This window comes from Canis aureus, chromosome 16 (genome assembly GCF_053574225.1).
Source record: "Canis aureus isolate CA01 chromosome 16, VMU_Caureus_v.1.0, whole genome shotgun sequence".
Lineage (NCBI taxonomy): Eukaryota > Metazoa > Chordata > Mammalia > Carnivora > Canidae > Canis > Canis aureus.
In genome coordinates, this window is record NC_135626.1 from 32,967,704 (window position 1) to 32,985,000 (window position 17,297).

Below are 17,297 nucleotides of genomic sequence, written 5' to 3' on the forward strand. Positions count from 1 at the left end.
GAAGCAGATACCCAACTCTGGCAGAAGGAAAGGGAGAAAACAAGACAGAGGAAGGACTAAAGTGAGTTAAACTCCAGAACTTCAGAAAGTTTCAGGAATTGGAGACACTAAATACCTCTGAAACATAAATGTATGGCAGGTCTGAAAAGAGATCAGTATGTTTGCCTACATAGGCATTAGAACCCCCAAATACCTTCCAAGTGACTATCCACCCTCAACTCCATAAAAATAACAGAGTTTATTTCATGGATATATTTGTACATCTGAGAATAGAAAAGAGGTACCATACTGGAAATAATGTAATGTTTGAAAGTCATTTTACATAATGCTGAGGACTACTGTAGCCCCTTTGCCTTTATTAAGTTAAAAAAAAAAAAAAAAAAAAAAAACACTAGCAACTAGGAAATACCATGTCCACCTCCAGAGCAGCTGTATGGATATTACTTCTAGGCACAGGTTCCATATTAAGCACCTGTAGACATTCAATTATGAGAAGACATTAAAAATGCCCTTTTCTTATATAATTACTCTCTGGATAAGATTTGCTCATATGACGGGTGCTCTCATTCCAAATCTCCAATCATCTTTAATATGTTCTTTTCTGAACTCTGCACCATCAGCCAAGGATCAACATACATAGGAGATAACCGACCAATATAGAACAAAACTTAGAGAAGAACAAATGACCTTGGAAGAAAGACATTGCAGAGAGCAGAATAAACATTTTAAAAACACTCTAGAATATCCTAGAGAGAGAAAATAGAGAAAAGATAAAAAAGAACAGAAAAAGGAAAACTGAAAGAATGGAAAGAAATTTTAAAAAGTTAAAAAGTTGGTGGAAGAAATAATGACAAAGAGAAAAAGCAGGTGCCAAACAAGCTGATCAATGATGAATGCTCAGCATCACTTCCTCACTCTGGTTTGAACTTCAAGCCTACACATCCAGCTCTTCAGAAGGTCCTGATTAGGTTACTGGAACAGTTGTTAAGGAACTAGACCATGTATCAAAGTAAAACTACCTATATTAAGACTTTAATTTGTTTCCCCTTCCCTACATTATTCATGGTAGGTATATTCCTATTTCCTTCCCTATGTTCTATCTTCACTCTGACCTTGAGTTGCAATGTAGTATATAGTCCAAAGAGTATGGACTTAATAGTTGGAAATAAGAGTTTGTGTTGTGTAGCTACCACTTACTGAATGGGCAAACATGGTCAGTAACATAATTCTTTAAACCTTAGTTTTTCATCTGAACAACAGAATTGAACATGCCTATTTCGGATGATTAATAGAATTAAATGGTAGAAGGTATGTCATGCTGTCTAATGCATAGACTAGCATAAAGCAAGACGTAAACAACATGGGGGTTGTTTTTCTTTCTCCATGATAAGAATGTTTATGAAATTTTGTGTCATAGCCTATTGAAAGGGAGACCCAATGTTATCTAATTACAAAAATTGATGAGTCGAAGGGAAGCTTTTCTGCCATTTAACCAATTTCTTGCCATAAGAAAAAATAAACAGCTTTGACTGATTATTTTACCAATTGAGTTGCTCATTCTGTTGGCATTGTCTACTTGTACTCTAAAATAATTTGTAGCTAAATGAATTCAATCCCTTTTCCTTTTTGACTTTATGGTTAAAATACCTGATAAAACCCATAAACATAAAACCCCTATGATGGTTCAGAGAAGGCATAATTATTTGATTTCCAAGGGCAAGTCCATAGTTGTCATTATTCATATGTTAACGTCTCATATAGCATGTCTTTCTTTTGCATATAGGGAGGACAGAATGAAGTACACTCCTTTTATTTGTGAATAATGTTAAATTAGTAAGCATTATCTCTATGAATTACATGTCTAACAAACAAAGCTTTTCTTAGAAGTATAGTCAGTGAACAAGACAGTATTCCTGCTTTCATCTTGAATGAATGGAGTGCTATTATTCATAGCACTTTGCCCTATACACTCTGTGCCATAGAACAAATTGCTAGAATTTTGAAGAAAGCTGAAATGCAATTTTATTTCACTTTCTAATGCTTGTTTGAGAAACTCATTAAAGAAGACTGCAAGGTCATCAGTTCAAGCCCACAGATCACATGGGAGGCAGGATCTGGTTATTCCAGAAACCACCGCTCCTTCTACACTCAATAATCACTAACATAGAAATCAGAAAAAGGAATTCCCTTTCTGTAGCTAAATATATAATCAGACATCACATGTGTCAGGCAGAAGCTGAGGTTTTTAGCCAAATGCAGAGTCCAGAGAGAACATGGAAGGGTTGACTGCCTGCTCCTCCCAACTGCCAAGTGACCTGAGAGTGGGAGGGAGTCTTGGAACTCAGCTTAAATGAGATCACAACCCCTAATTATAAATAATAGATACAGCTGGCAAACTGAAACATCCAATTTTAATTAGATTCTTTGCAGCTATATGTCTTTGATGTGGTTTAGTTCAATAAATCACAATAGCTCTGTGTTTTTGTTGTTGTTTTCCCATCTTCTGGTGTGTGGGTTAAGCTTATATAACATATTTGATTGATAGCACAGGTTGGGGATAGGGAGGGAAATCAACCAAAGAGGTTTTTTGCTAGTTCTACCAGTGAGTTTAGGAAATTGATATATTCATTCTGTGGCTCAGTTTCCTCTCTATTAAGTTGTTGTAAAACTAGACTTCACTGTGCCCACTTTTTAGCAAAAAGCTCTGAACACTATTTCCTTCTTTATAACCTGGAAATAGGGTCTTTACTGAAAAACATAACATTAAAATAATTAAGTTCTTGAAACTGGAATAGAATATCAATGACCTATCATTTCAGGATGGTCAGATTATTTTAAAAATTCTTCATCTATTCATTAGTTATTTGATATATATTTGTTGGACATATAATCTATGCATGATACCAGGCTAAGTCCAGGGATTATAAGCCAAATTGATTGTATATAGTTTCTTGCTTTCATGGAGCTTATTATTCAATTGGAAAGATAGAAAATTAAACAAGCAAAGTTTCACCCATGGTGTGACAGAAGAGTTTAGGATGGACAGATAAGAAATTTTTTTAATTGAATGTATTTAGCCGTAAGTACTTACTGATAACTTCCATGGGAAAACTTCAATAGAGTGATGAGTGTGAGAATAGTTTGAAAAATAATTTAAAAGTGAGGAAATGGGGATCCCTGGGTGGTGCAGCGGTTTAGCGCCTGCCTTCAGCCCAGGGCGCGATCCTGGAGACCCGGGATGGAATCCCATGTCGGGCTCCTGGGGCATGGAGCCTGCTTCTCCCTCTGCCTGTGTCTCTGCTTCTCTCTCTCTATCTCTGTGTGACTATCATAAATAAATAAAAATTTTTTTAAAAAGTGAGGAAATGGAAGTGTTTTCATGTCTTCTGCCCATTTCTTAACTGGATTATTAGTTTTTGAGGTGTTGAGTTTGATAAATTCTTTAGAGATTTTAGATACTAACCGTTCATCTCATATGTGATTTGCAAATATCTTCTTCCATTCCATCAGTTGCCCTTTAGTTTTGTTGATTGTTTCCTTCACAGTGCAGACGTTCTTTATCTTGATAAGGTTCTAATAGTTCATTTTTGCTTTTGTTTCCCTTGCCTCCAGAAAAATATCTAGTAAGAAGTTGCTCTAACCAAGGTCAAAGAGTTTACTGCCTGTAAACTCTAGGATTTTGACGGTTTTTCTGTCTTACATTTATGTCTCTCATCCATTTTGAATTTACTTTTGTGTATAGTGTAAGAAAGTGGTCCAGTTTCATTCTTCTGCATGTTGTTTTCCAGCTTTCCCAGCACCATTTGTTGAAAAGACTGTCTTCTTTCCATTGGATATCCTTTCCTACTTTGTCAAAGGTTAGCTAAAACAAAAATAAAAACAAATATTTTTAAAGGTTTAGGTCTAAATGAAGAAAGGAGAAATGTGCTAACTAAAGTAGATAGCAGAGAATGCTTTGAGTTTGTAATTTTTTTATAAAGTACTTTTGAGGATGAACAACAAGAACATGATTAAAATTTTTCAAGTATTCTACAAGTTGGTATTACATAGGTAGTGAATGTTCATTTTAAAAAATGTAAATCTGCAAAAAGAATTATTTGTACAAGTCATCTACTTAAATTTAAATGCTGGTAATTTTGTTGTCTAATATTGCAGTTTTTAATACATATATACATAGGTAAACACATAAACATGTATGCATGATTAATTTTCATTAACATGAGTTATGTCATACATATTGTTGTGTAACATATTTTTAATGAAAAATGTATATTGAAAATCTGGCCACTCAATAAATGTACATTATCTTTAAAACTATATCATCTTGGGCAGCCCCGGTGACACAGCGGTATAGCGCCACCTGCAGCCCGGGATGTGATCCTGGAGACCCGGTATCAAATCCCAAGTCGGGCTCCCTGCATGGAGCCTGTTTCTCCCTCTGCCTGTGTCTCTGCCTCTGTGTGTGTGTGTGTCTCTCATGAATAAATAAATAAAATCTTTAAATAAAACAAAACTATATCATATTTTCTAATATAGTTGTCACAATCTATTTTATTATTCTATTAAACAATTAGGATCTCTTAAATCATCAAACAATGCAGTTGTGGAGTGTACATTGTGGTTCCACTGAGATAATTCACACTTGTTCAATTTTTTTCTTCAGGTCAAATTCCTGCAAGTATGTTCAGCTTTACACTAAAATTTTGCACTGAATTTGAACACTTATTCTAAGACTTCCACAAGAGACGTATGCTGGAAAACCATAAGAAAAGCAAATCCCAGATCCTGACTAATGAGTCAAGAAGGTTTAGGGAGGTGAATAGTGCCCCACTGAGTACATTTAGGCACTTGGAAGACTATTGCAGTCCTGTCTAGCGGAGTTGCCATGGCAGAAGAGAAATAGTCAAACAGCTAATTAAATAAGGTGCAGTAGAGAAAAGACTAAAAAGAAAGAGATCACTCAGTCAACGTGGCATTGATATTTGTAAAGTGACAACTGCAGAATCTCCTGTATGAGAAGCATTGGTTGGTGGTTTAAAATTTGTTTTGAACTAGTAGACTGACAGGCTACAGTTTACCAGGTTATATTTTAGTACTGTTAGCTTGGAAAAAGCTACATGATTGACCATCATGCTGCTTAAACTGAAATGAAGAGGGAGTGAAGGGAAACAACATAACAAAAATAGAACACATGCTTCTGAACTGCCAAGCATCACTTCCTAGTGTTTCATGGTAGACAATTATCATGAGTTTGCCTTCTCTCCACAGACGGGCATAACTAGCAAAGGATGTATTCTAGCAGTCATTCTAGAATACCTAAAGTATATACATGAAGTGAGAAAGTAATTTAATCAGAACAACAAGAGCAGTAGACACATAGGATAAGATTATTTTATACTTGATAGTATCCATTTATTTTAATTGTTGTAACCAATTAAAAGATCTTAAAAATAAAGATGCCATCCTGTTTTGCAAATGCATTTCCGAAGTACATTAATTCAGAATGGATGCAGAGGTAGCAAAGTACAAAGTATTATATAGCCGGGTTTTTGGAAGTCAGCATTTAGAAATGATATTAACACATAAAATGTTTAAATGGCTGTAAAATATCACAGAGTATAATTACTTATAAAGTATCAAGCAGGATTATACCACCTCATCTTTGCTTATAATTATTATAAAACCCCTATTACCTATGAAAACTGCATCCATGTTGTATAGATTTTTAAAAATTTATGGAACTGGGAGATAGTCTGAGAGTTTTGATGTTATACGCTGTAAGATTGCTTTACTCTCTATTTGGCCAAGAAGAAAAAGCAGGTTAGTATTTTGTGTTTTATGTTGAGTTTAAAAAAAAAAAATTATATCTAATTTTTTTCTACTTATTGATGCAGAAGAAAAATACCACAATAGTGTGATTACTTGAATCTTCATAAAAACTGCAGGATGGGGGTGCCTGGATGGTTCAGTTGGTTGTCTTGATTTCAGATCAGGTCATGATCTTAGGGTTGTGGGACTGAGCCCCACATCGGGCTCCATGCTCAAGTGGGGAGTCCGTTTGAGATTCTCTCTCTCTCTCTCTCTCTCTCCCTTTGCCCCTCCCTCCAAACATGCTCCCTCTCTCTAAAATAGATAAATAAATCTTTTAGAAAACACCTTATTATAATCTTTATTATAATTAAAAATTATATAATTTGTATAATTATATTTAACTATAATTATTATGTAATATATAATTACATATATATATAATTATAACATGAATACTGGTGAGGGCCTTAGATTGGAATTTTCATTTGTATAACTTTTCATTTGTATAACATGTGGGTTTAAAACCTTGACAAAGGTCAAAGAAACAATGTAAAAGTGGAACTAGTTTTACACTTCTTATTCTATAATTGAGGTGTTTCTGTTTTTAAATGACTGTCATTCTACAAAGTTCTTTTCCAGTTTGTTTATGTCTTTTCTATAGATAATTAAAATTAGTTCTCATTACATGGGGTGCCTCTCTTTTTTATTACATACATTTTAGCAGGTAAAGCCTGGCAACTCTTTATGTTCTCTGCTTTAAATTAAAAAAATAATTTTGACAGGTTTATTATAAATTAAATAGAAATTTAGCTTTTTATCTAATTATGATAGACTGGATACATACATAATTAGTATTTCTCTTCTTAAATATTACTGCTAAATTTTAATTGTGGTAACATCACTCAACAAGAGATTTGCCCTCTTAGCAAATTTTTAAGTATATGCTAAATTATTGACTAAATACAGTGTTGTACAGGGATCTAGAGCTTATTCATCTTGCTTTTCTGAAACTTAATACATGTTGGTCAGTAACTCCTTATCTTTCCCTAATCCTAGCCTCTGGCAACTACCATTCCAGTCTTTGATTCTATGAATTTGACTTAGGTTCCTCATAAAAGTGACAGGCTTATTTCACTTAACATGATGTCTCCAAGTTTCATTCATTTTGTTGCATATTGAAGAATTGGTTCTTCTGAACCCTGAATTGTATTCCACTGTATGCATATACCACATTTTCTTTATTCATCTGCCATTTATGTATTTCCACATCATGGCTGTCAGGAATCATGCTGCAATAAACATAAGAGTGCCAATATATCTTCAAGATAATGATTTCAATTATTTTATTTTTTTTTAAGTTTTATTTATTTATTTTAGTAATCTCTACACCCAACATAGGGCTTGAACTCACAACTCCAAGAGCAGGAGTCACATGCTCTTCCAACTAAGCCAGCCCCTGATTTCAATTCTTTTAGATAAATACCCAGAAGTGAAATTCCTGAATCATATTTTAGTTCTATTTTTAACCTTTCAAGGACCTTTCATTCTGATTTCCAGAGTAGCTGCATGATTTTGCATTTCCACCAACTGTGAGTACGTGTTCCAATTTCTTCATATACATACCAACTTTTGTCTTTTATTTCTTTGATAATAATCATCCTAGGGGTGCCTGAGTGACTCAGCCTCTGACTTTTGGTTTCTGCTCCGGCTTTGGTTCCAGGGTCATGGGATGGAACCCCACATTGGGCTCTGTGCTCCACATGGAGTCTGCTTGGGATTTTCTCTCCCTCTCCCTCTGCTCCTTATGTTCTCTCTCTCTTTCTAAAATAAAGAAATCTTTAGGGACACCTGGGTGGCTCAGCGGTTGTGTCTGCCTTGGGCTCAGGGTGTGATCCTGCATCGGGCTCACTGCAGGGAGCCTGCTTCTCCCTCTGCCTGCCTGTGTCTCTGCCTCTCTCTGTGTGTCTCTCATGAATAAATAAAATCTTTTAAAAAATAAATAAAATAAATCTTTAAAAAATAGCCATCTTGACAGGTGTGAGGTGATTTTCTGATTTTGATTTGAATTTCCCTGATAGCAGTGTCTAGTGTATTTTTTTAACATATCTGTTTGCTACTGGTGTGTTTTCTTTGAAGAATGTCTATTCCAGTTCTTAGCCCATTTTTAAATTGGTTTATTAGGTTTCATTATTTTCTGTTATTTTTTAGTTTTTGGCTATTGAGTTGCAAGAATTCCTTACATATTTTGGAGCTTAGCTTCTTATCAAATACATGATATGCAAGTATTTTCTCGCATTTTGTAAGTTGCCTTACACTCTGTTGATTGGTTCTTTGGGACATACAGATGCTTTTTAGTTTGATGTAGTCCCACTTGTTCTTTTTGTTTGTTTTTAACACCTATATTTCTGGTGTGAAATTCATGAAATCATTGCCAAGTCCAAAGTCCTGAATTTTTCCCCTATGCTTTCCTCTAATAGTTTTATGATTTCAAGTCTTATATTTAAGAATTTGACCCATTTTTAGTTAATTTTTTGTATATGGTGTAAGATAAGGGTCTGGTTTCATTCTTTAGCAGGTCAATGTCCAATTTTACCAACATCGTTTTGATGCCAGTAAGGCTGAGTCCAAGCACAAGGGGGCCCTGCAGGACCAGCCAAGAGGGTCCCTGGCTGTGCGCAGATTAGAAATCAAATGTAAGCCATCAGGAAGTATAAGCAGAGTTTATTGAAAGCTTATTTAGACAGGTACAATGTCTGGGAAACTCAGAAAGGAAAGAAGCAAGTCTTGGCTTTGTTCAGGGTCTGGATGCTTTTATTGAGGATTGTGGCCTGGTGTATGTGTCCTCTCAGGCATCCAGAAACTGATTAGAACAAAAACAAGGGTCCAAGTGTTAATCCTTGGAGCCAGGGAGTCTTGGCTTCAAGAAGTCTAGCTCTGGTGGTATGGAATACACTTTGTCTGATCATTCTCACCTGGTCCTACCTTAGATGTTATCTATTCTAAAGAAATCATTACCTCCTTTTCCCTTACAAGGAGGACATATTCTATCTACATTCTGAAGCATGTATAAAGTGGGGTGCAGGTCCTAGCAAGAATAGAAGCAGGAAAAGTAGCAAAACAGGTTTTTACAGAGTCTTTCAGTTTCCCTGTCTCAATTTGTCAAAGAGGCTCTCTATTCCCCATTGTGTATTTTTGACACACTTGTTGAAGATCAGATGATCATCTATGTGTACATTTATTTCTGGACTCTCTGTACTGTTCTATTGATCTATGAGTATGTCTTTATATCAGTACCATACTGTTTTGATTATTGTAGATTTGTAATATATTTTGATATCAGGAAAAACAACTTCTCCAGTTTTGTTTTTCTTTTTCAAGATTGATTTGTCTGTTTTTAGTCTTTTGTGGCACTTATGAATTGTAGAATTGTTTTTTGTTGTTGTTGCTCTATCTCTGTTCTCTGTGAAAAAGAAAAGGACATTAGAATTTGGTAGAGATTACATTAAATTTTTTTTTTTTGAGATTACATTAAATCTATAGATAACTTTGGTAGTATGGATATTTTAACAATATTATGTCTTCCAATCCATGAACACAGGATATCTTTTTACTTGATTTTGTCTTCTTACATTTCCTTCATCAATGTTTTGTAGTTCTCAATACCCAAATCTTCCACCTTCTTCCTATTCATATGGTGCAATGCCTGTGACAAAATCTCTACTGAGAGATTGTTTTGAATCTCTCCTCTATTTGGTGAGTCTGGTTTTGCATTTTCCTAGGGTGTGGGAGAGTTTCAATTTGTTTCTGTGTCCTCACAAAGAATTTATCCAAGAGTTTTTGCTGAATTGGTGTGTTTATGAGAGGAAGGGCTACTTCTTCCTCCAACTTGCTAATGTGACTCACTTCTTTTGAAGGTTTAATTCATATTCTTTAAATAAGTATAGTAAATGCCACAAACTACATACACCTCTTTGGAATTCACAATATAATGCTTGCTTATTAAAAGATCAGCAATAACTCCTGTTTACCAAATGCTGACTAGGTGGTGCCAGACACTGTATTAGCTTACTTTAAAGGTCTAATCCTAACAACTTGCAAAACTTATGTCTACTTTGTTGGTCAGGAAACTAATAGGTGAAGTAATTTCCTAAATTCACCTAAATAATCAAAAGATATTGGAAATACTGGAATTCACAAATGTCTAACACCAATGCCTATACCCTTTCTCAATGTATTTTAATATATGAAAAATAATACATAATTTTGTATATATTCATACTCAGTTTGATTCAGGACCTCTAAATCAAATTATGTAATAAAAGTAGGCTATTTATTTATTTATTTAGAGAATTGAGATGCATGCCAAAATTAGGATGTGTGATTTGACTGTATCTACCTAGAGTGAATAGTGCCTATGGCTTTGTTAGCCTTTTGTATTCTTCTTTGCAGTTCTTTTACTTTATCTGTAAATTTACGAGTGTCCAGAGCTAGGTTCGGGTCAGAATCCTCTTGAGGTCTAGGATGGTGTCTGCTTATCAATGTGTTCTCCATGCCAAGAAATGAATGGCTGGACAGAGTATATGCCTTCAAGGGGCGTTGACTAAAGATGTGAAGAGTCAACCTTGAGAACTGATTTATCAGTCCCCCCTGTTTTCACCCATATCAATGCTGAAGTAGAACTAAAACCTTTCACAGTTAATATAAAAAAAAAAATCCACTTACTCCAAAAGCTGTACCTAGTGGTCTTGAGCTTATGGACATTTCTATTCAAGGTAGAGAAGACTTGCACAAAAAAGCAAACTCAGTTCCAAACAGCATTGTCCATCTTTGTTCTCTGCAAAGATAATAATAATGCTTTAAAAACTAATCCTCTCTCTGATTCTTCACCATCTCACTGGCTGTCCAGTCAAACTCTGTCTAAATGTTTCCTTAAGCTTATCATGTCCTTTTTACAACATATAAATTTTAACTTACAGTTATAATTGAAAACATTCTATTGAAGAGCTGTTTTTTAATCATAAAGGAAAAGTGCTTTCTTAACACTATTTATCTCAGTTTGAATAAAAAAATTTTGTTCTTATCCATTATCAAAATAAAAATTTTGAGTTAATATTTACCTCCCTCTATATTCTACAGGAATAAATAGGCATACATTTCATATCAAGAAGTTGAGACATACATCCTTTGGACAATTTAACCCACAGCATTTATATAGCTATAAAGGGACTACAGTGCATTTTTATATCCCATAGTAGTACTTAAAGAGAATAAAAAATGTAAACTGTAAGATGATATGCTTATTTTAAAAGTATTCTCTGATCTCGTACCATTGCATAATGGTGTATAAAAACATGCTACAATTTTGAAGTCAGAAGACATGGAGTATAGTATAAAAAATTATATTAATCATTAAAATCTACTTATCATTTCTTTTAAAATCTTTATACTTCAGTCATCTTGAGAGTTTCTTTAGATAGACTTTTGAAAACACTCTAAGGTAAACTATGCAGCATATCAGAGTATCTTTTGTTAACTTGTGCTATTGGAAGAAAAGGCCCCATGGCTTTTGCAATCATACACCCAAGTAATTTTAGGCTCAATGATTTTATTATCATTACCACCATTTTTTCCGGTGGTTTATCTGCAACTACCAAAGCACGAATGAATCCAAAAAGTGGAACATTTCTCTATTACGTTGTTCTCTACTTTTTTAAGCAACCATCTCCTTTAAAGCCATGAGAAATGTGACAAGATAGCTACTTTGGGGTATATATTTACAGATTTATCTATTTTCTCTAATCACCACAAATACATCTTCATTTTATCTGCTTTAGGTCTGCAATTTTACAATAGTAACTAGAGTTGATTTTCTATAAAAATGTATGACTTATAGCTAAGGACCAATTTAATTCAATAAACATTTTAGTGATTCTATTTGCCAAGTATTTTCTTAAACTCAGAGAACATAGAGGCAGACAGGACAGAGGCCATGCCTTCAGGAAGCTTACAGTTTGAAGACAGAGATGGTTTTATGATATGTGATGAGAGAGCTATGCACATAGCCCTAAGGGATCACAATAAAGAGAACCAATCTCATAATAAGGGAGACAGGATTAAAAGTACATTTATCTTGATAAGCACTTAATAATACATAGAGTTGCTGAATTACTATGTTGTACACCTGAAACAAATATTATAGTATAGCAGCACTGGGAAAAAAAGAATAAGGGGAACAGAAAAGTTATGTATGGAGTTTGATATTTAAGCTAAGCCTTAAAGGGTGAATAGGGGTATACCATGTAAATCTATGTAAGGTGTTGTAAGAAATAGTATAGAATAGTAAGTGCAAAAACAAAACTTTGTGAATTTTTGTGGCATGTGTGTGACACTTCAAGAAGTACAAATAGTTCTGAATGACTGCAGATTACAGCACAAATTAGGGAAGCAGTAAGAAATTAGAATGGAGAGATAGGATCACTTATGAGGGAATATTTTTGGCTAAAATGAGTACCTGTGTCACCTCATGAGTTGATTTTGAGCATAGCATATAGCCAACCTTATTCTTAAAATCCCAAAAATTGCTCAGAAAGTGTGGTATATTTGGCTTTTATCCATCCAACCCTGGTCAGCAATGTGTTGATATAAATGACTGAGACAGATGATGAGCATTAGGCATACTCTGATTATTTGTCTTCCTTTTCCTCTTATATCCTTTTTCTCTTTTATCAAAATTAAAATTATTTAATTTGTAAATGGATATATGATACAACTCCATCCTAATTTGAAATGTATCTCAAAGGGTAGGAAGTTATTGAGAGATATAAAGTAAGATAATGTGCACCAATTTTTTTTTTTTTTTTTGGAAAGATCATTTTAGCAAAGTTTGAACAGGATAGAACTAGAGGCAGGACCCTGATTAGAAAAGTAATACAACTGCCCAGTTAAGATAAAACAAGAGAGAGTTACCTAGCTGGCTCAGTTGGTAGAGCATGTGACTTTTGATCTTGGGTTCACAAGTTCAAGCCCCACATTGGGGACAGAGCTTACTTAAATAAAAAAAAAAAAAGAAAAAAAAAAAGAATGAAACAAGAGAGAAAAGTAAGCTGATGTAGAATTTGTAGGAATGTAGAGGAGAACACGAATATCAGCTATAGTAAGATGGCAGAATAAATATTCCTATGTTTCTGATTGGATTTGGATGTTAAATCAAATTTGGAAATCTAAGATAATATTCCAATTTCTCACACAGATAATGGCCACAACACTTAAGGACTGTTAGCAGATGCATTAATTATGCTCTCTTAGCCTGGGGTCTCCTAGAATGCAAATTCTGAGGAAACATTTGCAGGATAATATTTTAGCAGAGGAAACTAGTGTAGCAAGAGTAGGGATAAAGGGAAGTCAAAGAAGGAAAACAAACATAAGGACATGAGCTTCTTGATGGCCCCAGTTCTCAAGCAAATGCAACCATAGCTCAGTTTTTCAGTCACTCTGGTTTCTAAAACATATTATACGGTATCACTGTATGTCAAAGCCTTTGATGTGTGGAGGAGGGAGATTGACTACTTTGTCTGCTGGGTTATTTTCTTTTCCTATCTTTCATTATTCAAAGACTGAGGCATCAGAACAAAACAAAATATATGGAATGTGGCTAAAGCAGTGTTAGACGGGGAACGAGTAGCTGCAAGTAACTATGGTTAACTTCTATGAAGAAGAAGAAGAAGAAGAAGAAGAAGAAGAAGAAGAAGAAGAAGCCAAAAAATCAAGAGAAAAGTAAACCTGAAATAAGCAGAAAGAAATGATAACAAAACAAAAATACATGAAATAGAAAAATTGAAAAAGATCAACAAAACCAGAGGTTTGTCCTTTGAAAATATCAACAAAATTGACACACTGGTAGCAAAAAAGGAGGGGGAGGGAATCAAAATTAGGAATGGAAAAGGGGAAATGATCAGCTACCTTACAAAAATACCATAAGCAAGTGGGACTTAACCCAGAAATTCAAGGTTGTTTTAATATCTGAAAATCAATTAATGTAATATACCCTATTAATAGAATGCAGGACCTAATCTGATTTTTATCAAAACACTTAACAACATTCAACAGTCTTTCATAATAAAAAAAGCACTCAACAATCTTAGTTTTAAGATTAGGAGTTAACTTTTGCAACCTGGTAAGAGCATCTATAAAAAACCAATAGCTAAGATTATAGTGAATAAGAATTTGATGCTCTCCTGCTAAGATCAGGAACAAGATGACGATGAATGATCTTGCTACTTTTATACAATATTGTACTAGTGGTTCTAGAAAAGCCAAGCAGGCAAGAAAAATAGAAAGCATCTATATTGGAAAGAAAGGAACAAATAATAGAAGATCATAAGGAATCCACCAAAAAAATTTGACTTCAGCTGGGTTGCAGGATATAAAACCAATATTGAAAAGTCAATTGCATTTCTACATATTAACAAAGACAATCTGAAAATGGAATACAGAAAACTATTTTATTTTTAGGGCATCAATAAATAGTACTTACTAATAAGTTTAACAAATGCAGTGCAAGATTTGTAAAAAGTAAACTACAAACCATTATTGAAAGAAATTAAAGAAGAGCTAAATAAGTGGAACAATATTCTATGTCATTAAATGGAAAACTTAATATTGTTGAGTTGGCAGTACTCCCCAAATTATCTATAAATTCAACATGCCCATTAAAATACCAGCTACATTTCTTCTTTTCTTTCTTTTTTTCTTTTCTTCCCCCCCCCCTTTTTTTTTAGAAATTATCAAGCTGATTCTAAAGTTTGTATGGAAAATAAAGGACTCAGAATAGCCAAACAATGCTCAAAAAATTATAATAAAGGACTCATACATTCTGATTTCAAAAATTACTACAAAGCTACTCTAATCAAGACAGTGTGGTTCAATCATAAAGAGAGATATACAGATCAATGAACTGAAAAGTTAAGGTCCAGAAATAAACCTTTACATCTATGGTCAATTAGATTTGATAAGGATATCAAAAAAAATTCAGTAGAGAGTGAGTATCTCACTGTAAAACTCTTCTAAGAAAACATAGGGTCAATAATTTTTACCTTGGGGCACCTGGGTGGCTTAGTCAGTTACGTGTCTGCCTTCGACTCAGGTATTGATCCCAGGATTGAGCTCGACATCAGGCTCTCTACCCAGTGGAAAGCTTGCTTCTCCCTTTCTCTCTGCTTATCCCTCTCTGCCACACACACATCGCTTGTGCTCTCTCTCTCGCTCTCTCACTCTGTCAAATAAATAAAATCTTTAGGAAAACAAAATAATCTTTACCTTGGATTTAGAAATGGTTAGGTAGATATGTCACCAAAAACGTAAGTAACGAAAGTATACATAGACAGACTTCATTAAAATTTAAAAAAAAAAACAAAACAAGCAACTGTTCATAAACAATAGCATCCGAACAATGAAAATCCTACCCACAGGATAAGATAAAATATTTGCAAATCATATCCAGTAAGCGAATTGTATCCAGAATATGTAAATCACTCTTACACTTCAATAATATAAAGACAAGTGATTGAATTTTAAAATGAGCAAAGAATAGCATAGACATTTCTTCAAGGAAGATATACAAAGACCAACGAATGTTTGAAAAGATGCTCAAGGTCATTAATCATTTGGGAATGTAAACAAAAACCACAGTAATTCACACTTACTAGGACAGTTATAATAAAAAATAAAAAAAACAATAATAAGTGTTGGTGAACATATAGAGAAATTGGAACTTAAATATATTGCTGGTGAGGAAGTAAAATGGTGCAGCCAGTTTGGAAGGAGTTTGATAAGTTCCTCAAAAAGTTTTTAACCTTTTTTAAAAAAAGATTTTATCTATTGATTTGAGACACAGAGAGAGAGACCATGAGCTGGAGTAGGAGGGGGCAAAGGGAGAGGAAGAAGCAGACCCCCTGCTGAGCAGGAAGCATCACACAGGACTCCATCCCAGGACTCTGGGATCATGTCTTGGGCTGAAGGCAGATGCTTAACCAACTGAACCATCCAGATGCTCCTTAAACTTTTTTTAAACACCATTGTCATATTACCTATTAATTTTACTCTAAATTATACATCCAAGAAAAATGAAAATATCAGTCCACACAAAAATCCATACATGAACAGTCACAGCAGTATTATTTCTAATAACCAAAAAATGCAAACAACCCAAATGTCCATCAAATGATGATTGAGTAAACCACATGTGATCTATCCAAACAATGAAATATTATTTGATTTTTAAAAAAGGAAGTACTAATACTTGATACAACACTGATGAGTCTTGAAAATATTATGCTAAGTTAAAGTAACACAAAGATAAAATATTATGATTCCTTTGATATAAAATGTCCAGAATAGATGAGTCTATACTGAGAAGTATTAGATGAGTGGTTGACTTGGGCTGGAGGGTAGAAGTAAAATGAGGAATGACAAAATGTCTTGGGTTTCTGTTTTCTTTTTTAAAGATTTTATTTATTTATTCATGACAGACACAGAGGGAAAGACACAAACACAGGCAAGGGAGAAACAGGCTCCCTGTGGGGAGCCTGATGCAGGACTTGATCCCAGGACTCTGGGATCACAACCTGAGCGGAAGGCAGACACTCAACCACTGAGCCACCCAGGTGTCCCATGTCTTGGGTTTCTTTTGGGAGTGATGAAAATATTCTAAAATTATTGTGGTGATTCTAGAACAACCCAGCAAACACATTAAAAAGCACTAAATTGTACATTTTAAATTAGTGAATTTATGGTATTTGAATATATCTCAAGGCTGATTTTAAAAATCAAGTCATTAAGTTGCAGAGAGATGTCCAAATAACATAAAATTATGTCTAAAATTTGAGTCAAAATCCACAGAGAGGTATGTAATTGGTTAAACAAGATTAGCCGTAGGTTGATAATTGTTGAAGCTGGTCAGAAGTATCTGAGAGTTCATCATTCTATTCTTTCAAGTTTTGTCTATGCTCTAAATTTTCAATAAAACCAATTAAGAAAATAATTTTCCCAACCATTATTTGAAGATCTTGCCCCATGTGCTGAGAAACATTGCCCTATAAGAATGATCCTTATATATTGTGAAATATACCATCGATTGTGTCAAATTAACAATCGGCAGAGATTAAGCACACTGGATATATTAAATAAAAGTCCTAGAGAAATGGGACAATTTATTCCCTCGGTAGCAGAATGATCATTAGGTGGCCTCTTTGAAAATTGGTCACTTTCTAATTAGAATATAGTATTGAGCTTTTAAATTTCAACTCTTTGTTGGAATTCTTTCATTTTTAGGGAATGAATGACTCATTCTGACAAACTGTAAAATAAAAGAAAAATTTTAATCTATCTTCCTCAAAATTAAAAAAAAAAAAATCTATTATCTTCCTCCTTAAAGGATTCCTACAGTCCCCTCTAGGAAAAAAAAAAAAAAAAAAAAAAAAAAAACCCTT

At 34.1% G+C, this 17,297-nt stretch overlaps 1 long non-coding RNA gene across 12 annotated transcripts in view; it reads right to left on the bottom strand.

Annotated features, from left to right (window-relative positions):
• Positions 1–8,521: 8,521 nt before the first annotated feature.
• Positions 8,522–17,297, bottom strand: part of LOC144286346 (uncharacterized) — a 169,977-nt gene continuing 161,201 nt past the window's right edge. For 11 of the 12 annotated variants that reach the window (XR_013354431.1, XR_013354430.1, XR_013354432.1 and 8 more), the window contains 2 exons: positions 10,534–10,645; positions 8,522–9,271 (listed from right to left, as the gene is read on the bottom strand). This is a non-coding gene — a long non-coding RNA (uncharacterized LOC144286346). The remainder of the gene's footprint in view (positions 9,272–10,533; positions 10,646–17,297) is intronic. The other variant, XR_013354420.1, reaches the window with a different exon arrangement.